The sequence below is a fragment of the Chiroxiphia lanceolata genome, chromosome 2 (assembly GCF_009829145.1).
Source record: "Chiroxiphia lanceolata isolate bChiLan1 chromosome 2, bChiLan1.pri, whole genome shotgun sequence".
NCBI classification, from domain to species: Eukaryota; Metazoa; Chordata; class Aves; order Passeriformes; family Pipridae; genus Chiroxiphia; species Chiroxiphia lanceolata.
Genome location: NC_045638.1, coordinates 38,080,633 through 38,107,687, shown reverse-complemented (window position 1 = coordinate 38,107,687; position 27,055 = coordinate 38,080,633). Strand labels below are relative to the sequence as shown.

At 34.4% G+C, this 27,055-nt stretch overlaps 1 long non-coding RNA gene across 2 annotated transcripts in view; it reads left to right on the top strand.

The window, feature by feature from the left end:
- The window catches only part of LOC116783195, a 96,489-nt gene extending 85,230 nt beyond the window's left edge, over positions 1-11,259 (top strand). For both annotated transcript variants that reach the window (XR_004355558.1, XR_004355557.1), the window contains exons 2-3: positions 6,827-6,944; positions 8,924-11,259. This is a non-coding gene — a long non-coding RNA (uncharacterized LOC116783195). The remainder of the gene's footprint in view (positions 1-6,826; positions 6,945-8,923) is intronic.
- The last annotated feature ends 15,796 nt before the right edge of the window (positions 11,260-27,055 follow it).

Here is a 27,055-nt window from a genome sequence, read left to right as displayed (position 1 = left end):
AGGCTAGCACAAGTATAGCTGACCTAAATATAATTAAGGAGCACTGAAGAGAAGGCAGCATTCAAGATTAAACTTGTTGATGACAAAAAACATTTTTTGCAAATTAATAATCTTCCATTGATTAGGTTATTTATGCTATTCCCAGGATGTGAGCATGGCAATTTGCAGGAAAATGAATACTTTGTTTCCACTCTTAAAGAGCAGTATGTCTTGAAATAACAAAAGAAGAGGTTGACATGCCACATAGGTAATTTAGTTGCAGCTCCATTCCTATGAATCACAGCCAAGTAATTAATCTTTTACCTAGGAGACAGTACTAGTGATATTAATGAAATGTGGGAACAATAATCATCTTTGTATAAGGAAAAGCAAGTACTTAGTTTAGGAGAGATTGATACTTTGCACAAATATGGAGACATTGAATTTTGGTATCAGTGTGTCAAATGTCTAATTGATGGATATTACTACCACACAACAGTTTCACAGATTAAGGAACTGGACCTGGTTAAATACACAGGAAATTTATAAGCGTTGCAACAATAAAATCAGTAGAAAATTTTCTATTTTGTATGCAGTATGTACTGTTTTCAGTCTAATTAGTTTTTCATAGATTTAAAGACACTTTCTACAAATAGGAGTGCATCTATTTTCCCCAAGAAACACATTATTCTGATTAAATATTTGAAATTAAGATGGAGTGATTTCGTGTGTTAGTTTTGATTATGCTGGTTGGTTCAATGAAAAAAATTTGGCAATCTCTTATAAATGTTTCAAAAATCTGAAGTGGCATGACTTTGTGATTAAAATTGTTTAATTACCATTTCCTGAAATATCAGAAATTAACCAAAGAACAGAATTACCCTAAGAATTATCTGAAAGTTTTTCACCATAAAAATGGGGGTTTTGTTTATCTGTGCTTAATTTTTTTTTTAAATTGAATCAGTATGAGAACAAAGTAGTTAATTCTAGCTGTATAAGTGAGGTAAAGTTTCTTGTTAATTTGGAATGTGTGCTGACTCCTAAAAAGTGGCCTTGTTTTCTTTACAGCCTCTCTGCCACAGAGATTTTGTTTAAACTATAGCTGCTGTGTACTACAGGATCTATTAAGAAACACAACGCAGAAAATACTCAAATTCTTATACTTTCAAAAACAGATTAATGGAATAATTTGGATTGGAAGGAACATTTAAAGGTCATTTAGTACAACCTCCCTGCAATGAACAGGGACATCTCATCAGATTGCTCAGAACCCTGCCCAATCTGACCTTGAATGTTTCCAGAGTTAGGGCACCCACAATCGCTCTGGGCAACCTGTTACAGTGTTTCGCCATCCCCATAGCACAAAAAAGAAAAAAAAATTCTTCCTTATATCTAGTCCAGTTTTTCTTTCTTCTATTTTAAAGTCATTACCCCTTGTCCTTTCACAACAGACTCTCTTTAAAAATCTGTCCCCTTCTTTCTTGTAAGTTCCCTATTAAGTATTGAAAGGCTTCTATAAGGTGTCCCCAGAGCCTTCTCTTCTCCAGTCTGAACAGCCCAAACTCTCCCAACCTGTCCTCACAGGAGAGGTGCTCCAGTCCTCTGGTCATTTTCATGACCTTCCTCTGGACTTGCTTCAACAGGTCCATCCATGTGTTTCTTGTGCTGAGGACTCCAGAGCTGGATAGATTATACCTGGTAGGGTCTCATGAGAGTGAAGAGCAGAATCACCTCCCTCAACCTGGCCACATAGAGATAAAAGAAAAACATTATTATGCCTGTTAGAAAAATCAATAACAAAAAGAGATTACTGACTTTTCCATTGAGCAGTGCTAGAACCTCTATACTTGAAAACAGGAAATTTGACATTTTCCAGTTATTATTCTTACATTGTGTACATGTTTTACTGCTCTTATAAAAATCTAAAAAAATATTGGTCAAATGAAAAGGTGATAAAATGAGTTTGCTGAAGCCTTCTTAGACTATCACATCAAAAATCTCCAAAGATCACAATGAGATGAGCTGGATTTTCTCCAGCTATTCCCTGATGCTTCAAGGTATACATAGCATATAAACATTGAAAACAAGAGAAGTAAAATGTATTTACTTGCACCCTTCAATATCTTCCGAATCCGAGAAGAAAAAGAAGCCAGCATTGAAATAAAGTATCCAGTACACGGGCTGAATGAGGATCTGTAGGCGATCAAATATAGGAAGATGGGAGAGAACACTTGGAAAATTAACCTAAGAAGTAACAGAAACATTGAATAAGTGTTATCATTTACTTTGGCTGAACGCCAGGTGTCCGCCAAGCCTGAGCAGACCCTCCCACCCCCCAAAAAGGGCAGATGAAAGAAAAAAAAAACCGTGAAAAACCTGGGCTTATCAAGGAAGAAAGTTTGTATTTACACGGGGGAAAAAAAAAAAGAAGAGACTAATAACGCTACAGACATACAGGCAAAGGAAACCAACAGTAAAAAATTCTACCTCCCTCACGGAACGGCATCTCGGACAGACGTAGCTGCCTACAGGGACATACCGGAAGAAGGGCTGAGCTAATTCTCCCTTCCTTCTTATAGTCAGACTGACGTAACATAGTATGGAATATCCTGTTTCTCCCAGAGAGAGGAAGTGTTATTTTACTACACAAACCCATTACAATCTAAAAGTAACACTTGAAAGATGCGTGTTGAAGAAGGAAACAAGAGGGCAATGGGCACCAGATTGGTGGTAGGAACACAAGCAGATTTTTGAGAAGCCAGCATGTTAGTCTTTTCCCATGATATCCTTCAGACAGTCCAGACACGTTAAACAAAGGTCTTATTACGTGAAGACCTCTGGTTTTGTGTTCTTCCTAGTGCTTTTTAAATTTTTATCATGTAATATGTTCCACTGTTCTGTTGGCAGGTAATCTCATTTAAAAAGTGATACTTTTTTTTCTCATCAGTTAAAATACCACCATGCCATTTTGAATGATTTTCTTATTAAACACTTAAAAATTTTTATTGCACATTTGCAGTACTGTCTCACATCTGAAAAATAAAAATTGAGTAATAAAATGTTTCAGAACATGAGTTTTGAGATTTCAAACCTTGTGGAATTTCAGAAGTCTTTTTTCCTCGCTTCCTGTCTATATGATGCTCTTCATATTTTGGATTGGGAAGATCTGGAATAAAACACTGATCTGTTAGATTACTTGTTTAATGTTTCAACTAGCATTAGAAGCAGCCTGCTGTTGAAATTCCATAGTATATTCTGACTGGTTTACATGGCTGGCTGGTATTGAACTTTACTAAATTATGAGCTTTTCTGAGACAGGAAGCTTGAAGGAAGATATGAATATGTTGTGAATCCCGGTTTAAAATATTTTATTAAAAATAAAAATTATATTAATATTATTTTATAAATTCATATTAGAGCTACTTTTGCTAATACCTTTGATGGTGATTCTTTGAGGGATCCTAAACCATTCACTTACAATAGAATATGATGGCAAAATTTATCTCACCTATCTTCAGCCACTTAAAAATAATAACCTTGTCTGCTCTTTTTTTAGTTAATAACAGGGAAGACACATTTTTCCAAACCAAATTATTCAATACAAAGTCCATCATTCACTCTGTTCTAAAATTGCATGAATCATTGCTTGGATGTGAATTGAATATTTCCCTCTCCATTGCAACGAGAATCAGCATAGAGTATATTAGCATAAGGTAAAATATTCATTAGGAAAAGCACATCTAACACTAGCTGTGCTAACTGCTCCCACAGAAATTTACATTTTGAAAGACGCTATTTTGCTGATTAAAATACAACAAAATCAAACGTCTTACAGTAGCAGTAAAAGTGTCAGTGTCAATTGCATTGTACACACTACATAGAAAACTCTTGAAATGTGTTAATGAGAAAGAAACAGAAGTCACTGCTCTTAACTGCTAATCCAGAATTATGCGTTTTGGTAAAAGCTGGATGATATAATGCAACAGAAACTTCAAACTTTACAGCTAGGTACTTCTTCTATAGAAGTTACTTTATAGTTGTAATACTTTCTCCAGAGGATGACAGGGTCAAATCACATTCCTTTGTTCTTAACTATATGTATATGAAAAACAAAGCACTGCAGATGTTATGTTTCCTAAAAGAAATATAGTTTGGTTTGGTAGGGTTTTTAATTCTTACTTTTGATCATTATTAATGATACATTGACTCAAGCCATTCCATCCATAACACACGAATGAGTTCTCTTATTGAGAGAAATAAAGGAATTTGAACAACACTTCAAATATTCCCTTTTTTTCACTATACGCATTATTTTTATACTGTAATTATTACATTTGTTTTGCAAATAAAGTTATTTACATTTTTCTAGCTGATCATAATCAGAACCCTTTGGGGCAAGGCGGCAGGGTCACCAGGGTATGATCAAGATGTTCAATGTTTGCTTACCTAGAGATCCTACAATAATAAAAATAAAAATAAAATAATAAAATTCATGATAATTGTATTCTATGATGATAGTGTCATACTATTTTACCATAAATAGGAAAAGCCAATCCACTTCTGAAAACATTCACAGCATAAAATTCTGACTTTAGATTTCATTAAGGCATTCTGTAAGAAGTGTCTTATTGTTTGCTTCCTATCTAATTCCTACCTTATCATAAAATCAAAGAATAATTAAGGTTGGAAAAGGCCTCCAAGGTCATCAAGTCTAATCTTTGGCTGAACACCACCTCATCAACTAATCCATAGCACTAAATGCCACATCCAGTTGTTTCTTGAACACTTCCAGGGATGGTAACTCTACCACTTCCTTGGGAAGTCTGTTCCACTGTTTGAAAACACTTTCAGTGACAAAATTCTTCCTGATGTCTAACCTGAACCTCCCCTGGTGCAACACCTTGTCTAATTTTGAGTGATTAACTGGAATTCAATGCATATGATGTTAAGCAGGTGATGCATGTGTCAGTGTGGGTGAGAGGGGAAGGAAGGATGAGGTTGGAACAAAGTACCCTGAGCAGGTGGGCACTGACAGCAGAACTTCCGAAATTTTCACTAAAAAAAGTAAAACAAATTTTTTTAAAAGGAGTGAGCTTGGCAGTACAGTTGTTAGGTGTATATTTTAATTAATCTTTGTATTATTATTTTTCTTAAGAAATCATGAATTATATTCTTATCTGTGTTATCTATGATTTTATTACCTAATTTCTATCCAAAGTTAGCTATGACTTTTTCTTTTTAATTCCTTCTGTGAATATCCTCCCATAGTGAAATAGTAATTCAAAGCAGAAAAACTCAGAAAAATATCAATTTCTTAGAGCACATCTGTGCATTTTCAACCTTTATGCCACCAGAGAGCAGCAAGGAACCCACATGTGCAGGGATTCCTGGTAAAAACGAGCTGTGAAGGTTTTCAGGGATCTGGCTTCATAGTCCGATGATGTGATAGCCCATTGACCACAGCTGGGTTGAATTGAGCATTCAGGTGGACTACAACCATCTGGTGATGGGGTGGTCTGGCTCTCAGACAGACCTACCAAAGGGAAATCTCAAGTCCAAGTAACCCCAAATTTGAGGGTTTCATTATATCTTACTGGATTGTTGGCAGAACCAGCTTGGTTTTATGATTCAGTATTTCTGCCTCACAGTCCTTAGTGACACAATTGCATCTTCCATTTGTCTTGTTAAACTATCGAGGGTTTTTTCTCTTGATTTGTTTTTACCTGTTGAATATCAGGTAGATGGACACAATTGTAGGTATGTGTGGTAACTACTTAGTCAAACATGAAAATATCATCTTCACTTACATTTTATAGAACAATATATCAAAAGGAGAATTAATCTATATGGGATTTCCCTGTCTTCCTAGACTTTCCCCCTTTCATGTCACAGAAAATAAGACCAAGGAACTAAACCTTGTCTCTATCCAAGTTACAGAGAATGCAGTCAAAGCAATTTTAATGTAAATGGTTTCAAAGTATGTCTTTACACATTCCAGTTCATAGCTATCCCACTGGAACACGTGGAGGTCAGTTCTAATTTATGTCAAGCTGCTGCGGTCACAGAGAGATGAAAATAAAACACAGCACTTACCGCTAACAGAAAGGGCTTTTCTTTACCTTTATGGGGAAAAAAAAATAGAAGAAAAAAAGTAAGAGTGATTGCGGGAGGTCTATGCAGTGGGTATTTTTCCTTGATCTAGGACAACCTTCCTTAGCAACGCAATGTGCATCTAAGTATAAAATATGCTTATTAATCTTGAAAATACTTTTCTACCAAAACTCTCTACTAGAGCCTTCTCTAAAATGGCAAATAATATACTTCTTTGAATATTGCTTTCTATAATGCTAGTCACAGAAGACATTATATCCTGTACCCTACACATTAAATTGGATTGTTGTTTCACAACAGAGAAAATATAATAAGAGTAGCTCACAGAGAGACCAGCTGATATAAAACTTTATGTAAGGTAGAGGATTTTTTTTTTTTAATGAAATTTACTTTTACAAAATTTGATGGTGGTTCAAATTACTTGAGCATCAGAGGACAAGTGAGCGTATTAATCCTGTAGAGAGGGTAATGTCCACTCTGCCTTTAGCGCGAACATTGTCTTCATTCTGCATTACATTTATTATATAAAACTGTCTTATCCTTAGCTTTATTATCAGCCTGCGTATGGTAGTTGTATGTCTATTCATCATTGTTCATTATAATTCTCCATTGATTAAAATCACATTGGAAAATTAAAGCCTTTCCTCAAACTTAGACAAAAATATCTTCAGTTCCTGAAGTCTTTTCACCATGGCAGGAGGTTTTAAAAAATAATTCATATTTATGTTCCTTTCAGACAAAATTTCTTGAGAAATGACATGTACTACGGTATTGGAAACTTTATCTTCCTGTCAAAGCTGATGCAGTAAAGTCAACTGAACAAGATAATAACATATCTCTTGTAAAGGTGGAAGGTGAGTCAGTGCACAGGGGAAGAAAGATGAAAGAAGCTTTCAAACTCAAATTATTTTGGAACAAACAGTGATGTGCTAGCCAGTCTTAGCTGGCTAACATGATGAGTGCCAGGTCTAAGAATGTTGGATGCGTAGGAAAAGTTAAATAAGTTGAAACTGAAACTCAGAAAAATCCCCCAAAGACATTGAAACTATGGTGCTTTGGTACTAAAAGGAATATTTTCATTTTGAGAATGGTGCTTGATTACTGTTAAGATATATTTTCCATGGGATACGTTTGAAAATAATTTAAAAAGAAATGAGTAAAAGTGATTTTTTTTTTTTTTACTAGTAAATGGGAAAAATCATTAAATACATTGGGGAGACTTAAAAATATCTTAAATAATTAAAACTATCAGTATAGGCATACTACATGTTGTATACTTTTTGCAAGTAAAAGTTTGTCTTGGAAAGCTAATATGTAAGTTTAGTAAGCATTCTGAACAAGTGATTTCCTTAATGTTTCCTGACTATTGTGTATAAAATGTAGGGAAAATTGCTGTGGTTAAAGTAGAGCAGTATAGGAAATTGGATGAACTTATTGCACTCTGCTGTGCATTTTCTTAAGCAAAAATATACTTCTCCAGTGACCTCATTACTCAAAGCTGTGAGGAGGTCGGTCTCTGAGAATTTACCCCAGAAGTCTAGAGTTGATTTTTAATTTCTTTCTCCTGTGTGTTAATCTCCACTAAACAGAATTCTCTTCGGAAGTTGAGGATCTACTCTACCCATTCAGATAAACCTGCTGTTAATTTTCCCAAATGTGACCTTGAACTCATTCAAGGGAACAATTCATTCAAAACAGCACCTTCAATTTTTAAATAATCAAGATATAAGTTCCATATATGTTCTTATAACTTATACGCATAATAAAAAGCACTGCTCTTCAGTCAACAGGACAAATTTACCTTTGCGAAAACTAATGAACAAAATGAAATATCAACTGCTAGTATTAGGTGTCTATAAAATGTATTTGTTGCATTTGTTGCATGATACTTATACACTGAGGAAACATATGATAAATACTGTCATGATTAATTCTTTCTTCTACAGTCATTTGAAAGACAAAATTTCATATGTGTGTGATTATTTTCTCTCTCGTCAGCAATTGTGTCTTTTGCTATGATGGTAGTTTTTATGTTTTGTGTTTCTAAGAGTTTTTTGGTGGTTTGGGTTAGGCTTTTTTTGCCCATTTCTCTCCTGATTTATGATGTAGGAGAAATCATTAGTTTTGTTATTTTTTTCCTCTCCTTGTGAATAATTTTATAAAAATGTTGTTCTTCTATCTGAAGCTGCAGAGCTCCCCTTGTTGCTTGTAATGCAAAGTGAAATCTGACAGTCTTTTTCAAAGCAGCTAATCCAAACCATCTCAAGTGACACAGACCAGAGGGGAATCCTGGAAAAACAGAAACCAGGATAATTCCAGATGAAACAGTATGGCAGAGGCAAACTGTTCAGAGTTATGACTTTTCATAGGGGAGCTAATCAGGAAAAAGTAGGAATTGGTTTATGAAGCAGAAGATACAATAAAAAAATACAGATTCTGTACACTTTCTATATATCTTCTGTGCAGTCATGTTTTGGAAAGAAAATGGTGAGCTATAACCTTTGGATTCCAAAAGTCACTAAAGTCGTATTGCCTTTGATCTATGTAGAGAAAATTGTATTTTTATGGTTTGTGTGAAAACTAACACTTTATCTTCTCTGAGTGGAAAAAGGAAAGTATATTACAAAGTTGAGGAAGCATTATTTTTTTCTTCTTTTATAAGTTCTCCCTATGTCTTTGTGTGGTGTTTTACAAAGTAAGTGGAGTATTAGACATCTGTGAAAATCTGCAGGTGGTAAAGGTTCAAAGAGTTTCTCTGGATATGTTACTTTATTCTTATTCAAATGCTAGGAAAAAAATGAATACTGACATTTTCCCACTGTCTTGTTTTTAGATCTCTACAGTGAATGGGAACAGAAGATGGCATAGGCTGTCAGAAAAAATTAAAACAAGGAATATATCTGTTCATAAATTTGATGACGTGGAATTCAAACTACACATAATGTTGTGATAGATGAACACCTTGAAGAACATTTTATTTTCTTATTTGAAAGAAACATTTTGGAAGCAGATTTTATATCCTTCTCTATAATGTCTCTGTCTATCTATACCTACATATTTATATTTAATTCTTTGCATCTGTATAGGGTCAAGACTTATTTCACATTCAAGACTTTCCCTGTATTATTTGACTGTTCTCATCTTTAAACAGGCTTATCTGAAGATATGATATTCTAGAAAATTCTAGGGCAATATACAATGGCAAAATTACCATTTTTTTCTTAAATATGTGGATAATTTGGATTATTATTTGAATTAATCCACCAAGTTTCCCTATTCAAAGGACTCAGTGAGATGTGAAAGACGTGATTTTCCTTGGTCTATCTGATGCTGAAGAAAAGCTTGAATTTCTCTCTGCCACGTCTCATCTGAGACTCCCAACTGCTAAATAAATTAATGTTACTCTTCAGTTTTACTGAAGAATTTGGATCTCAGGGGGAAATTTTGGTGCCAGAACCTAATTTTTTTAAGCAACCGGTCAGTTCAAAGCTCCTAAGAAATCTTGTTTCTAGCACAGCACTTTGTTTATTTTATTTTATTTTGAAACCTTATACTGGAGTAATGGACGTATTTAATAATGGTAATTACATAATTTGGTCTTTGAATTAGATATATGTTCCCATTTCAATGTGACTGTTCTTTTCCACATTTTTTATTTCCTTCTGCAAGGGAGGGTATGGCTGGTCATTTAGATGATATGGTTTTTGTCATCTCTTGGATCAGTGACTTAATCATAGGATTTCATTTTAAAGAGGACTCACAGGTCTGCTAATGCCAACAATAAGATGACCTGGTAATATTCAGAGTTCAAAGTTTAATCGCAGTAGATCAATCATCACGAAGTTCAAAGAGCATTATTAAGCAAGCTGCATATTCTAGGTCTTGAGGCAATATAGAATTAATTGTCAGGAAAACAGTGGAAAAGGAAAGCACTTTAATCTTCTTGTCCTCAGTGTGACACACGTCAAGTTTTGAAATATGCAACATGATGTCATAGCTGCAGAAAGAGAGTCCAATTTAGCCAAGGAGAAGGTGCAAGGAGAAAGTGACCTGGTAGAGCTTTTTTATTATTAATATTTTTTTGAAGTTAATAAACCAAGTGATATTTAAAGGTGTAGTATCCAAATTTTGTTTCCAAATTTTTGCTACAAACTCTGAAGATATTTACTGGTAGTAATTCTTTTTTTTTTTCCTCATGGTCAGATAATTGAGTATTTTAGAATATTAATTCTCTTTGAAAGTTCACATTAATGAATTCATATCAAGGAATTAAGACTGAATTCATCTCAGTATTAAAAAAGAAACTATGGTATTTCTTACAATGGAGCACATCTCTAACACCTGTGAATCTCCAGATGTGTGTCTAAGCAAACTTTTAAACTGACTGTGCTGTATACACGCATGAAACAAAGCTAAGTAGTAAAACAGATGAAAGCGTAAAGAGTCTTGACTTTGGTAATATAGTGACATGTCTTTGGAGTCTTGAAAGGGGAAAAATCTTAGAAATAAATGTGATGATGATTTAATCAAACTTTCATTTATTTTTGCTTTGTTTTGTTTTCTTCATGATATCTAGGATTATGCAATACACGTTCAATAAGCACTATGGTTTTCTAAGATGAAATTGCATGAATGACATCCACACAAAATGAGATGGAAATTTCATATTCTTGCATAAAAATAAAATAAAAATTATACACAGTTGTTTCTATGTCTTATGTAATCATGTATAGCAGCATGTATGATTTTCCAGTTTACTAACAAAGTTTCAGCAGCTCTAATATTATTGACTTTCAAACAATCATGGAGAGAGTTCAGAAGAAAGTAATATGAAAAATCAGTGATACAGAACAATTCATACCTGTGGTGTACTTGAAAAAACAAACATTTTATTATTTTAAGGAAAATATAACTAAATCTATTAATTAATCATCATTGGAATTCAGTTGAGTGCCTGCATGAATATTCTATTTTGCAGAAACATATTCGTCACTCTAATATGTACTAAACCCAGTATAGATGGAAGCTGGGACAAGCAAAATGTAAAACAATACTTTACCCTTAATACACTAAACATGCTCATTGTTCATGCACGTAAAATTCAATGGTCTTTTACTAGTTTTGGTTTCTTAACCAAGAACCTCTGTAATCACGGTATGAACACTTTTAGTCATGGAGTAGAATATTTCTAATATCTCACAATAAAGTCAAACCAGACTGGTGTAAAACATTTGTGGATTTGGTTTCATCTAGCATATTTGCCTTCACACTAAAATGGTTTTTCATCATGCATTACAACTGAGAAACAAGTTTAAGAAACAAATAAGTCAAGTTGTTGATTACTTCCTTTCCGATGAAATGGGGCATCACACTTCGTATGTAATTTTAGTCCCCTGAGAGTGACTTAAATGAAATGGTTCAAAGTGGTTTATTTGAATTTACTTAGAGGCTAACTATAAGCACTCAGAGGAGAATACTCATTCTCAGGCTCTCAGGAGGTTATAACAAACTGCTGTTAAGTGTTAGCTTCTTAGACTTAGTCTTAAGAGAAAATTGCTTAGGTCTACTGGATTATGAAGAAGGGTGAACTCGAGGGTGAGAAGTTTATATACAGCCCAGAACACAGAAGAAACATTCCTAAATGGACAAACCATGAAACCCAGTGTGGAAATGACGACAGTGTTTTGGTTACAATGCTTGACTTCAGGATCAAGAGTTTACCAGGCCTGTTATATGGCTTGAAATTACATGCAATTGTAGAATCATAGAATGATTCATGCTGGAAGGAACCTTAAAGATCATCTAGTTTCAACCCTCCTGCCATGAGCAAGGACACCTTTTACTAGACCAGATTACTTAAAGCCACATCCAAACTGGCCTTGAGCACTTCCAGGGATGGGGCATCCACAGCTGCTCTGGACAGCCTGTTCCAGTGTCTCACCACACTCACAGTGAATATTTTCTTCCTAATACCTAATCTAAACCTGCCCACTTTCAGTTTATCCTATCACTACATGCCCTTCTATAAAGTTCCTCTCCACCTTTCTTGTAGGCCAGTAAACCCCACTATGTATGTAAAAGGTTCCAGCAATAAATAGGACAAGAAATAACTGGCATTTGCTTCAGCAAGAGGGAAACACGCTTCCTGGTTTTTCAATTGGAAGGTCTTTGTCTCTGTTACAAAGCTGTATGCTTCAAAACTGTACATGAGAATTAATAAAGCTTTCAAAGGCTCTGTCTCCGTGAAATCTATGGGGTGCACAGCATGTTGCAAGGTGATATTTAACCTGATGTTGAGAATATCTCATAGGTCATGTGTAATCTTATATATATTGGAGGGTATTCCAGGAACTTGCAATGAAGACAATGATATACCCATTGCCAAGACTGTCCTTTCTCAGAAGTGCTCTGGAGGTGCAACATAGACAACAGAAATGAAGCTGGTTTGCATGAAAACTAAACTAAGTTATTGTTAGGAAAGTTGTTCTCAAGAACAGCTTGTAATGTCAGTGTAGATGCAGTTAGTCTTCCCCAATATATTATGTAAACCTTTGAGAAGCAGTTACTTTAAATAATAATGGATGATGAATAAGCCACTGTAGACATAAAAGGCTCTAAAAGATATTTGCACAAGGTCTGTATTATCACTTAAACAGTAAATAAACATTTTTCACAGCGCATTGCACTTGAATTACTAAGAATCTTGTATCAACATACTTGTCTAAACAGAAATCAATAGTCAATATTCTTACAGAAATATGTCATCAGTTATTTACACAATACATTTCATCCATATAGCATGAAACCACAGTTTGATTTGACTTCTCAAAATACCATAAATCAAAACAAACAAACACACAAATATACACCCTTAGAGTGAATTAAATATATTTTTGTGACTCAGGATACATATCAAATGGAATGAAAACTGTATTAATTTTAATTAACTCTTAATACTTTTTAGGAGACCAAAAGTATCTTAGGAAAATATTCTTTTGACAGTATTTTTTTAAACCCAAACTCTTCATTAATTTCTGAGAACTGATGTACGTAAGTAAGAAATCTTTTCCAGCTGAGTACTCTCCTTAAGCTTATTTAGGCAGAACATATTTGCAATAAAGTTAGAACCTCTCTCAAAAAGTATATTTGTAATGTAAAGTTAATGTAAAGCTAACTCTAAACTAATGGTGTGTCTGTAGAAAGTACTTTAAATGACTTTCTACACTGTATCTGTTGTTTGGAAGTGGTTGTTTGAATTATGGCTCATTTCTGCAGCATAGAAGCTTGTAAAAAAGTACAAGAAGACCCAGACTCAAACTTGGTTTTGTTTTTGACTCTGATCTTATCATTAATTATGGTAGTTTGAAATTTCAGTAGGGCACTCACGGACCATTTTAGAGAGTGTTTTAAATGCTGTAATTAAATTGTAGGAGCACTATTTGCAAAAATAAAAATCTTAATGGAAAAAAAATCTTGCTATAACTATTTGGCCAACTGCCTTCTTGTTTTACCTCCCATTTTCACAGCTCTGACATGTAGCAGTGCATATTTTAACATAAAATAGCAAGTCTGAAACTCTGACATGCTGTATATTTATTCTTGTGTGAAGTAAAACTTTTTTTAAATAGTACAGATGATTATATCTATTTTTTCAAATGAAGTGTTTCTTTTAAAGTGTAAGGTTTATTTTCACACTTCTGATTGCCAGGGAAGCAGGAAACAGAGAGCTGTACATCAGACATTTAAATCCAGACATTATGCAATCATGATAACAAGGATTAATAAAGATTAATTTAGCTCCCACTTAAAATCTCTGGTGTTTCAGAAATACAACTGTCTAGCTTGTAAAAGGGGAATAATTATAATTTCCTTTTCAAATGTGCCTCTTTGTTGCATAATCGACAGTTACCCATGACTTGAAGATTGTGACAAACTATTCTCTAGTTAAAAACCTGTTAAAAACCACACACACACAAAACCCCCACACCAATGAATACCTTGAATGTCTCATTACTATTTCTTAGGTGGGTGGAACAGGTTTTGTTTACCTGTAGTGTAAAAAAATTCACTTTCTTCATTGATCAAAACTATAAATGATAAAGACAGCATTTCCAATGAGCTTAATTTTAAGTGTTCAGTCCTTTCAAAAAAGATATCTATTGATGAATGTAATAATTGTGTTCTGTTAAAACCACTCTGAAAAGTAGGATCTCTGTATAACTGAATGCTCTGTGAGAATGTAACAATTGGCCACAGAAATAACATCATGAGACCTATGCATACTTGCAAATGGGAACAAAATCTTTCAACTTAAATTCTTCTGCATTTTATCTTTCAATGTAATTTCTTCGGATTAAATAGTATTATCTATTTTGCATTTAAAAACTATTAACATAGTATGTACCTTCTCCTGACAAGGACAATACTAGCAAATTTCCTTTTTATTTAAAGCAATTTTTCAGAGATGGTCATGTTTCTTTCGAGAACAAGACTGAACAGCTGCTGGGATTTGAGGCTGATAATGTAAAAAATGTAAAAGAAAAAAAAACTAAGAAAAGAAAAAAGAAAGAAAATATCAGGAACACCAAAACAATGTATCAACAAACAAATTTACAAATTAAAAAAGAAAAAAAAAACAAACAACAAAACCCCCATGAAAACCAAAATAAAACCCTACTCCGCAAAAGAAAAATGTGTATAACTGGTAGCAAGAGAGTTAGAGCCAGGAGGAGCATGAACTACAGAAGAAATGAAGAGACAGGATTATAACATAAAAGAACAGAAGACATAAGACTAGAAACTCACATCCACATCAAGAAGAGTCAAATCTGCATTAGTAAAACCTGCTTGCTAGGAAAAATTTACAAATTGATCCTAGAGCTGATTCAGGAAATTGAAGTTTCCGCTGTCTGCCAGGAACAAGTTGATGGCCTTTGTGAAGGTACATCTAAGGTTGAAATGGATATAACAGCAGGGAAAATGCTACTGAACTGCATTGTCAGTGGGATAACTGGCACTGTAAGATCAAAAGTGTGAGTACACCCAGCTGTAGAAATGGAACCTCAGCAGACTTCCTAGGAACAACGAAGAGATTTTAATGATTAGAAGCCAGACCATATTGCAGCTATGAGAGCAGTTTAGGGATACGTACGAACTAAAAAAAAAAATAAATTCTTTTTTCCAGAGTGAGCTCAGTCTATGTTCCAGGGAAATATCTTCCTGGACTGAAGGTTGAAATGAAGAGCCTTACACTAAGGTATGGTAGAAATCAGGTGAGAAAGGCATTGATGAAGATTTTTGAGGATTATAAGTTATTGCACTGGTTCTGGATGGGGTAGAGCTAATATTCTTTGCAGTGGTTGGTATGGGACTATGTTTTGGATTTCATATTATCAACACAGGGTTGATAATATAGAGATCTTTTTGTTACTTCTGAGAGTGCTTACGCAAAGCCAAGACCTTTTCTGCTTTTCATACTACCATGATGGCAAGGAGGCTGAGGATGCATGGGAGGTTGGGAGGAGACACATCTGGGACAGGTGACACAAACTGACTAAAGAGGTATTCCAAACCACATGACAGCATGCTCAGTATAAAAAGTAGGGGGAAGAAGAAGGAAGTTGAGGGACTTTTGGAGTGATGACTTTTGCCTTCCCGAGTCACCGGAGATAGCCGAACACCTGCCTGCTCACGGAAAGCAGTGAATTAATTCCTTGTTTTGCTTTGCTTATGTACACAGCTTTTGCTTTCCCTATTAAACTGTCTTTATCTCAACCCACAAGTTTCCTGTCCTTTACCCTTCTGATTCTCTTCCTGATCCTACTGGTGGGGGAGTGAGTGACTGGTTACATGGGACTCGGTGGCTGGCTGGGGTTAAACCACAACAGTCGTCTATAAGGAGTGGAATACACTAACAACCTGGATTATATCAGTTAACAAAATGTGTTGAAATGTAACAGCCCACAGTGAAAGGACTACTCACAAGAATTTTTGTTATAAGGTTAGGAAAAAGAAATTGCATATGGTAGTTGTCACAGGACGACTATGATATGCAGCTGAAAATTAATGTGATTCTAAAATATATGGTCTGAGTGGGATCTTGTAATAATATTAGTGAGACCCTAAGACTCAGAGTCTTGAGGATGAACTATGCCCATCTTTTTCCTGAAATGAGCAAACTAAAAACATCTGTTTCTGAAATTCATTTGTACGAAAATAAAAATCTAATGGAAGATAAACTTGATGCATATGACTTAATATTAGATCCAAAACTGAATGTGTCTACACTTGTGAGGACCCTTCTGAGTCCTTTGTCTCACTCCATCTTTCCTGTCAAACAATTTTCAGTATATTCCTGGATTAGATTCCAGACAATATACCTATGAAATTTCTTATTCCTCTCCCATCTCTTTTATCTTCACCTTCAAGATTCTCATGAAATAATTTACAGTTTAAAATGTCTGAATTAATTGTAATAAAGAAGGAAATACATTTATGTTACATAGCACCATGATGACAAATGATTGAACTTGTTGATGCACGTAGTTCCCCCCAGTTTCTCTGTTCTAGTTTCATCTCCTTTCTCAAAACCCAATGAATTAAGTGGATGACATTCATCTGATCCTGTAGTCATGAACTCTTCTGTTCAGCTGGTGCTGGGTAGCAAAGGGTGAGATAGACTTTAAATTAGTATTATTATTGTCTCTATTACGCCTTAAGGAGAGATGTTCTCAACAGAAATTATGTGTGGAGGAGCCAGACATTAGCTTAGGCTAGCTGACCTAGAATCTAAGATGTGTCAAGATTCTGGTAAGGAATGAATACCCTAGACTTAATTTTGTATGTAGGTAATATTAGAGGAAATAAATAGATGTGATTAAGTCAATCAGGAGTCTTGTATGGCTGTGACATCCCACAGAATACCAACTCGTACTCATTTATTATATTTTTTATTTGTGTCATAGTTCGTCTGCAGTTTTGTCTAAGTACTTGATTGTTCACTTGCTAACTATTCTGGTTCTAGAGATAACATTGTTTTTATAGTAAATGACAAATTCTGTGAATGTGTGAGGTTTAAGCCAAAAAACAATGAAAAAATACCCTGAGTCTGATCTAGTAAAAATATTTTGTTATTATTTCTGTTTCTGTTCTGAAAAAAGACTGAAAACTTGGTTAATTTAACTGAGTTCAAAGAATGTGAATATTTCATTTTGCTTTTTAAATTATATTAAATTAATGTGAAATGACATAAACTTGTATGTGTGGGCATATATATATATATACACACATATGGATAAATCTAATACTTTATATAAGAGAAACATGTTTTTTTCTTTTTTTCCTGCCTGCCTGTCAGCTGTTGCTCCAAATGCCATAGGTCTCTTGTACTTCCTGTGTTGTATCTGACAGCCCCACGTGAGCACTCCAGAGGGACATGTTAAATGCCACTAGAAGTATATGGCTAGTCATATCAAGTGGACTGTCATTGTCTTCAGTTAACTGAGCTTCTTTTTTAACTTTGATGACACCTTTGGCCTCACTTTTGTCTGCCCAAAAGCAGCTTTTCAAAACTGGATGGATTTTTGTTCTTGTTTGTTTTCGTTATCATGTAAGAGATATTTAGGTTGTTTTCTCTTACTTTTATCCAGTCTGTCCTGAAATCCCAGACTCTGGGAAGTAATAGGTTTTTAGGACCAAAGACTCACCAGTATTTTCATTTTGGCTCATGCTGGAAAGAAAAATTACTCTAGATGAAGAGCTGTACATCATTCACAAGTAATACACTTTTTAAGTCACACAATTTTTAACTTGATATTCATTATAACTAAGAACTAGTTATGATTATCATAATTAGCATTGCAATTACCCAGAATGTAAAAAGCTCAGCTAAGAGAGCTGCTTAATAGTCACTGTGTTAACTACAACAAAAATCAGCATGTTATATACTTAAACACAAAGTTCTGGAAGTACTTCTGATGATGAGGGTAGCTCAGTAATCACTATCTGAGAAGTGACTGCTGGGTGACATGTTATTTTCAGAATAATCACCTTACAGGCATTATATTTCTCTTATTACTATTTTTATAACACTCTAAAGGTGGTCAGTAATTTGCAGTAGCTATGAAAACAAACTCACTGTATGGAAGATCTGGCAATTAAGTATATCAAATGAAGATAAAGGGAGGAGAACTACATGTGACTGAAAACAATTGAGCATATATATATATATACCCATTTAAAGACAATATATGCATAGACACCTACAAATTGTTTTATTGCGTCATATCAAGATTGCTTTCAGTATTTGGCCCTCTGTATGCTGGGTGTCATTTCTTATAATCTGTTCTTCCTTTCATGCTCTTAGCTTTTTTAAGAATGCAGTTTTCTAGGGCTTCAAGATAAAATAATATTTAAACAAAACCAAAGAAATTTCATTTTTATTGAAGAGAAAGGGCAGAGAAATTTCATCCTTCATCAACTAGTAAAAAAATTGAATGTCTTACAAAATTTTAGCTTTGCCATTCATAGACATACCTTCAGTATATCTAGAACAAACCTCTAGATATTTTAGAAGGAAAAATAATGAGAAAAAGTAATTAAACTTTATACATATTCCTGAGTGAGAAAAATGTGTTTTTATCTTTAGAATATTAAGGACAAAAGCTTTTCAGTGGTAACGTTTCAGTTATCACAGGTCAGAGTAAATATTTTTTCTTCAGTAAGCTTATACTTTCAAGAACAAAAAAGGTGTGAATCAAAACACTAGATTTAATACCCTAAACTCTGAGGTATACAAAATCTGACTTTTGAAGCTTGATTGCACCTCTATAACTAATGTAACAAAGTTACATGCAGAGTTTCTTAGGTTTTGGAATGCATTCTATTTTCCTTTTTCACTTTTCTTCTGATTTTCTGTAGGTCATTTCTCTCTCTTTTGATCTGTGATGTATTTGCTCAGGTGTTTCCCATTTTTATGGCAGTGTCAATTAACTCCCTTAAATTTACCCCTGTTGCTCTCAAAATGTCTTGATGTTCCCTTTGAAGCGTTCCCCTCCATTATCCAACATTTTCAGCATCAGAGACTGACCTCTGTGAGAGGAAAGTTTGCTGCCAATAAGCCCTGCCCTGTTAGTAGATGTGTGTTTAGATGAAAGAAATGAATATGTGAAATGAACGTAGAAAGCAGCACTAGTGCAGTCTAACTACTGTAGTCAAGAGTCAGAAATAACTCAAATCCACACTTACCCTTCCAGTGCTCAGGAGTCTTTGGATGTGGTGTTCAGTTTCCAGTGTAGTAATTAAATATAGTATTATTAACATTTAACATTACTTTCCTTGTATGTTTTTGAGTGAAGAAAGAGGGGCGAGAAAATAGAGAAGATTGAATATTTTAGTTTTAAAGACTTAAAAATCCCCTGTTCAATCTCTGTAAAAGAAAATAGTAAGGAGAAAAAAGCAAAAATCAGTCATCTTGAACAAAAAAAGTTAAGAGATATATGACTCATTTAAGATTGGCTTGATTATTTTTTTAAATTAGCCGTAGAAACATAGAGTTGCAGAACTGGCGTAAAGTTTAGTGCAGTTGTATCTGGTCTGACTTTTTCCTCCTGAGATGACCAATGTCTTACTCTCTAGTAAATTTTACAGATTTCTCTTCTGCCTCAATTTCTCTAACATGACATTTTTGCTTCTGAAATACCCTGATGATGAACTATTTATAAATGTTGGGTTATACATGATTGATTTTGGAGTATTGCTTATATAAAACACAACATTTAAATGAGATCTTCACCTCATTTTAAACAAAAAAAAAAATATTCCTATCTTATCCTACTTTACACTGTGAAGCAGTGTAAAGTAGGATATATAGATTGCATCTACTATTACACTTTTTAAGATGTAAGACATTAAAACTCTCTATGGCACACAGCTCTAAACATGGTACATATAAAGTGGCACACTTTAGATTTGATTACTGAGGGGAACAGAAGTCATATTGTTAAACAGGAAAATTCAGAACAAAACTTCTCTCTTTTAGTTTTTATTGCTCTCCAACATGCTTGTTGCATGATCTTAACTGTATCACTCGTGCTAAAAACTAGGTTAGTAGCTTCTTGATACTTGATTGATAGTTTTGATTCCTAACCCCCTCCTCTTCCCCCTTGCTCTTTACAACAAGGTATTGCCACATACCATGCATCAATTCTGGCACATTTTAGAGCCACCTTAGCCTTGGAGAACACTTGTTACAATGTCAACCTTAGTGATCCCAGCACAGGCTTGCAGAAGGCACAAGTCAAAGCACAGACGTATGCAGTGCAATTTCCGGGAAAGGAATAAGGGCAGAAGAAAATAGCAAAAAGGAAGCAGAACCTTCCTCTCTTGTTAACTGTTAGAAGTTGAGGGTTTGCCATCATTATCTAGCTTCATTCTTAGGGAAGATTTTTGGAGCTGTTTATTTACCACAGATTTAGAGATGGAGTATCTACACCATGACAAAGCACTAAAGGGAGGACAAATCTACTATTTGTTTCAAAATTAATGAAATATGATTAATGTGATTAATGTAGAACAGAAAAGAGAAAAAGTTACCTGTTGGGTAAAATAGTGGAGTATGATTCCTTTTTCCAGAATTGTTTCTGATTCTTCACCCAACAACTAAGTTTAGTACAGAGCTAGACTGAGAAATATTTAGTAAATTCTGTGAGGGAAATTGTGGAATTCTAAAATGCATTCCCCACCTAAATTAAATCCAGCATGAAGATGGAACTGCTGATGTTTAAGTCATTAATGGACTTCAGAATTGTCATTTTGTGCTCCCAGTTCTTGTCCACTCTCATTACAAAACTTTTACAATACACTTACCTTCTCTGTATTATCGCTACTATTTACATTCATTTTTACAGATTAAATATATCCCTTTATTAGAAAAATCCACGTCTGTATTTATCTATATGTAAAACTATTCTATCTCACTGAATATTTCAAGAAACTTCAATAATTACTACAAGTGAATAACCTAAGTATGCCAGAAAATATGTGTGAAATATATTTTCATCTTCTTGAAAGATAAGGTAGAATTTCTGGGCTTGCTTGCCAATTTGTTTACTATTTAATATATCTAAATATAGCAAATCCATAGACTGTCTATAACAGTTTATGTAATTTATCTCGGCTTCATATTTCATTTTTTATGGTGGGTAAAGATATTTTCTGTTTACTTTTAGAGAAGAAACTTTTATGATCACTTTGCTGCTTGTTTTCTTCCTTCCCTCTCTGTCCCAATATTGAATCTTTAGTAAGATTTCCCAAACCTTCCCAAACCTGCCCTTCAAAAACCTTCCCAAACCTTCCCTTCCCAAACCTTCCTTTTCCAAACCTTCCCTTCCCAAACCTTCCCTTCCCAAAGCTTCCGAAACCTGCTCTTCCCAAATCTTCCCAAACCTTTCCCTCCCAAACCTTCCCTTCCAAATTTGACAAAAATACAAAAAGTTGTTGGCTTTTTTTGAAAAAAAGTTTGAGCTTGAGACTGTCTCTAATCTTAAATTTTCTATGATGCACAACTAAAACAAATAATTTTACATATTTAAGTATCAATACATCTCTGTTCATAAGACAATATTGCAATTGCAAATCTTACATCATTGTGTTCCATCATCTCTATCTAGGCTGATTGAGGTCAATGTTATATGTAATGTCCTCAGATATGTGTTGTTACTGTTCATCTTCTCAGTCTTTCTTTCAGCTTTCAATTACATTTATTGGATTGTGTGATTCAGAACACAGCAAGGGAAGTGCACCACCACAGCACTCACAACAGGTAGAAAATTAGTGTCTCAAGCTGTGTCTGTGGTGTCCTTCCAGATTTCTGTCCTTACTAATTATCTTTTCAGAGGACCGTGTTGCCAAAAGAAAGCTTCTATCATAGATATAGAGGAATCTGACTTCTGAAATACAATCAGTGAATAATAAATGTTTAAGGGAATAGCTTTCTTTACACTTGACTAATCTTGTTTAAACCTCCAAAGTACTGGAATCTCAAAAGATCATTTATCATAGTTATGGAAGAATCTTTTATTTCGGAGAGTAAGTTTATACTGTTAAATGCTTCATGCACCTCCTTCTGAATGCTTAGTTTATCTTTAGTGTAATTTATGTATCACAGAGTCTCTGGTGTGTGTTTAGAAGAGTCTGGATTAAAACAATGCAGATAAGTACCAATGCCTTTAGACTAGGTATGCAAGTTATAAGTCTCTAAAAAAAGTAAAAAAAATAGATTTGCTTACGTACCTGACCTCTAGTGTAAATCTCAGATTTGCATTTGGGATCTTTCCACAGACCAGGGCAACTGAGGTGTGATGGAGGCTTGCTGCTCATCATCCTCTATTCTGTCTAGCCTGAGGATGTGGCTGCCATACTTTACTGTTAAGCTGTTTCTCCACACTGGAGAGACATAAGGTCCCTTCTTCTCCTTGTACTCTAAATGAAGTCTGATGTCAAGATCTAGATTTCTGAGTCTACCTAAATTTTGACATGTCATAATAGGAAGGTTTCTATTCGGGGACTTCAATAGACTTATGTTTTAGAGAAAACACTCTAAGTTGGTCACCTAGCAAAGACATGACTTGTTTGACATTTTAGAGGTTGGAGTAATTTTAGAGGTCACTCAGATTCTCAGGTACACTCTTTTTTCCGTCTCCTGGAACACGTTCATAATGTACTGCGACAATAATTAATATTTATAGAAAATCATATAATATTTTGGGTTAAAAGGGATCTTTAACGTCATCTAGTTCAGCACCACCCCATCCTCATCCTACTGATCCTTCTTCCCAGCAAACAGCCGGTAGAAGTGATATAAATAGAACATCAGGATAGCCTATTTTTCATAGGATAAATAGTGTAAGAAGAAAAATTAGAAATAACTTCTGTACAAAAAAACCTAACTTTGGAGAACAGACTGCTAATACTTTTTAAGTCAAGATACTGAGAAAATTATCTTATTTGACATTGTTTCTCAATTTTACCTTAAAATAAGTAATGCTATTTTACAATAATTTGTACTGTATTATTTCTTTTCATTTTTTTGAACTTCAGACTTCAAAGGTAAATGGTATTCATTAAATGGGCATACATTATTCTACCTGAGTAACAGTGACAGAATTAGACAGAATGCATTTCATTTTGAGGTACAGCTATAACATACATTGCTTTCTGAGAAGGATAAGGTCACCTGTCATAGAGGTGTATTTGCTCTCCAAAAATTGATACATAACTATTGCAAATTGTGAATTACTTAAAAACTTAAGATACGTAATAGAGCTGTTGACCTTTACTTTGGTAGAAGTAACACAGGTAACATCAACAATTTGTTTGTTATTTTCCCAAAGTATATGTAACATTTCTATTGAAAAATCACAGATATAAACTCTTGGCAAGTTGATGATACTTTTTTTTCAATTTAGACTTTATATGTAGTGTACGTTTAGAATAAGCATATCTCATCATGGTGTTATTTGTATCTTGCTTTTCACAGGCCAATTGGGGTTTATTACTCAGAGACAATGTGTAAGACAGCAGATCAATATTGTAAATGCAGGAGGGCTCCACATATGCAGGGATTTTTTTTTAATTGTTTCGGGTTTTTAAAGTTAAACAGAGTAGATTTGAGCCAGATAACACAATAAACATGTAAATTGGAAGATGTAAATAATATTTACTTTCTTTTTCATAAAAAAGAAGAGATAATAAAAGTATTAAAAGACAAATTTAAATTTTATAAAAGGAGAGAATTGTTTAGCCTTAGTTATTTTCTAACTCAAGTCAGCATTGAGCTTAGAATAAGATTAAGAGAAAATAGTGAAACTCGTAGAGAAAATAAGATCTTCCATACTCTACTTTAGACTTAAAACTCTAGAAGGAACTCCCCTGTTTCAGGGGCTGAAGTAATTCCATTTTGGAGCTAGTAAGATCATGTTCTCCATATTCGTTACCTGTGGGTTTTCTTTTGTTTTCACTATGAATGCAGACTAGGAAATGAATGTCATATTAAAAGGACCTCTGTTTTAATCCTCTGTATGATCAACGATCAAAATACCTATGATCCTTTTTTTTTTGTACAGCTGAAATAATGAAATTCCACTATAGGTTTTATTAAAAGTCAGACGGAATTTAAAATAAGCATATAGAAAATTTAGAACTACCTCCTAGAGGTAGATGCATCCTATATTCAGGTATCCCCTAGGTATTATCACATTGTTCTATGTTTTTAATACTGACTATTTCAAATCAAATTTGATTCATTAGGTACAACACAAAAACCTCCAATGTTATTTCTCAAAAGAATAAAGGAAAAAACCTTCAATCAACAATACAACAGTTATTCTTATGAAAAATCTTTTTTCTCCTTAAATGAATTGATTGTGGAAAATGTTTCCACTTCTAGTACATGATCACGAACTTGACCATCTTGCTAAGCTGCAGATACAGGCAATGCCATTCATCTTTACTGAATGTTTCCTTTAAATTAATCTTGGAGATGGAGGATTATTGAAAGAGCGGTAGAGCAGTTCACCTATGTAAGGCATTCATCACTGTTCAGGGGCTATGCAGACAATGAATACGAAAACAGACGCCAAAATCCAGTCCTCCCAACCATTCAGAGGGTAAGGATTTAAGGAGGAAAGCTTTTTAAAAAGAAGGTAATTGCAACAGCTATCACATTTTGCGTAATGTGATCAGGATAATTGTGTAGGAAGTGGGGACAAGTTCTAGCAAGATCTCAAGCTTCTGGAGCTTTGATCTACATTCTAGGAACATGCCTTTTCACCAGAACTTTATTTGTACAGAATCAAAGTGTCATTCTGCAATAGCAAAACCAACAAAACACGCTTCAAGACTGGGTTCAACAGTTTCGTCTGGTGTTGTCTTGTTGCTCCTAATCTTATTTTAGCTTTCTTACATTAACTGTAATAGCATAACTACCATAAGGCTATTACCTTAGCTGTTTTACTTTTGCATAGTTTTGCATAATTCTGGACTGGAACATCTATTGTTAAAAAATTTGAGACACATAGGAAAAACAAGTAATCATACAGTGTAGAGTGAAGTGTCTATGACCCTAAAGTAATGATGCTGCATTAAGGAGGAGGAAGGGCCTGCAGTATTACCTTGAAGGATGGTTCTGGAGTCTTCGGTAACAATCAAGTGGTTCAACAGTGTTCAACTACTCTTGGCAATGGGAACTTTGAAGCTAGGCAAAATTGATTTTAGGAGTAATGGAAAAGGAAATAGGAAGCAAAAAAATATTCATCAGAGTAAATTCAAATGTAACACAGAGTTATAGATCAATATAGAAAGAACAAGGAGGAAAGTGTGCTACAGAACACACTTTTGATAAATATAACCCAAACAGACTCAAAATTGAGGAGAAAGAAGTAGTCTACATCAATATCAGGGGCTTCTTAGCACAGAGAAGGAAGAACTACATAATTTTAACCTCCTGGTCCTTCTGATGAAGGATTCAAGACACTGACCCCCTGTCCCAGCCCTGACTGAAACTGTTAAGAGCCAAAAAAGCATTAGAGTGGCAAGTGTAACAGAGAGGTAGATACTAAGAAACTTTTGCCTGTGTAATAATTTTTAATTGTAATATTGTTGATTACATTTGTTTTGTATTAATTAGATAATGTATACTGTGAGTCTGCTAGTATCACTATTAATGGACTAATAATAACAGTTTAATTACACTAATGATAAATTCTTGGCTTCACATAGAGAACATGTTCTCCTTTCTGCCCATAAGAAGAATGGGCATGAATATGACAACAGGGTTAAAAAAGGGGACATATCTGAGAGAGAATTTATTGGTATTTAGCATTAAGACCATGTTTGGATAAAGAACAAGAACAATATAGGGAAGAGGGACCGAAGCTCTACATCTCCTATGAGCTGCATTAATGCATTAAATGAAGCACAGTATCCTAGAGGGTCAAATTTTTTTTTTTAGCTTTCCTAGAAAAAAAAATAAAAAAAATATAAAGGACTGTGAGATGGTAAGCAGATGAATGCCCATCAGATAGCAATAGTTATCTGTTTACATTTAAGTAGATGCTTAAAATTAAGTTCCTAAGAAAATCTGTCAAGATATCTTGAGAAATGAAAGATTTGATTCATACATATTTTTCATGTTTTGCCACATGGGTAGACTTTGCGTTGAAAATGTTGATGCTGCTAGAGAATCTCTGTAGATCATACAAGACTGTGTAAGTGAGAGTAACAGACATCAGCAGCAGTTGGGAGAGGGGGAAACTGAAGAGCTTATAAACACAGGTCTGAAGGCTGTCTGGCATTCCAAAGACTTTAAAAGATATATATTTGAAGAGTTATCCTTTAATCCTGAGAGATTTCTTCAGAAATATGCATGACCTCACCTTTCAAATGCCTTTATATGGGCAAATTTTAGTTAGTCTGGTGTTTCTGGGCTCTTCTGGTTTCTGTCAGTTTATCAATAGCCATTGTCAACAAGAAAAGAAAAATCCAACAGAGTAAACAAAAAATGCAAGTAATTTTAATATTGATCCATATGAATTCTGAATATTCATATACAGCATAGCTGCCTGCACATAAGGATACACACATTGCCTTCGTATATAACTTATGCCTCCAAATCTATTTGTCTTCAATGAGCCATCATTGGATTTGATTGTTTCTAATCCTCTGCCTTTGATATCTTAACAGTAGCAACTCTGAGAAGCAGTCATACCTTGGATATCTTTGCTATCCTTCATGCTTTGGAAAGGTTTAGAGAGAAGGATCAGCAGGTGTGATCCTCCAGCAGGAGTTTTAGTATTTATTCTGTTGAACTCTGTGCAACTACAATTACATTTTCAACCTCCATTGATATGCATCCATAATTAGCTTACATGTATGAACCAAAAAGAAGAGAGGCTGAAAGCAGCAGCAA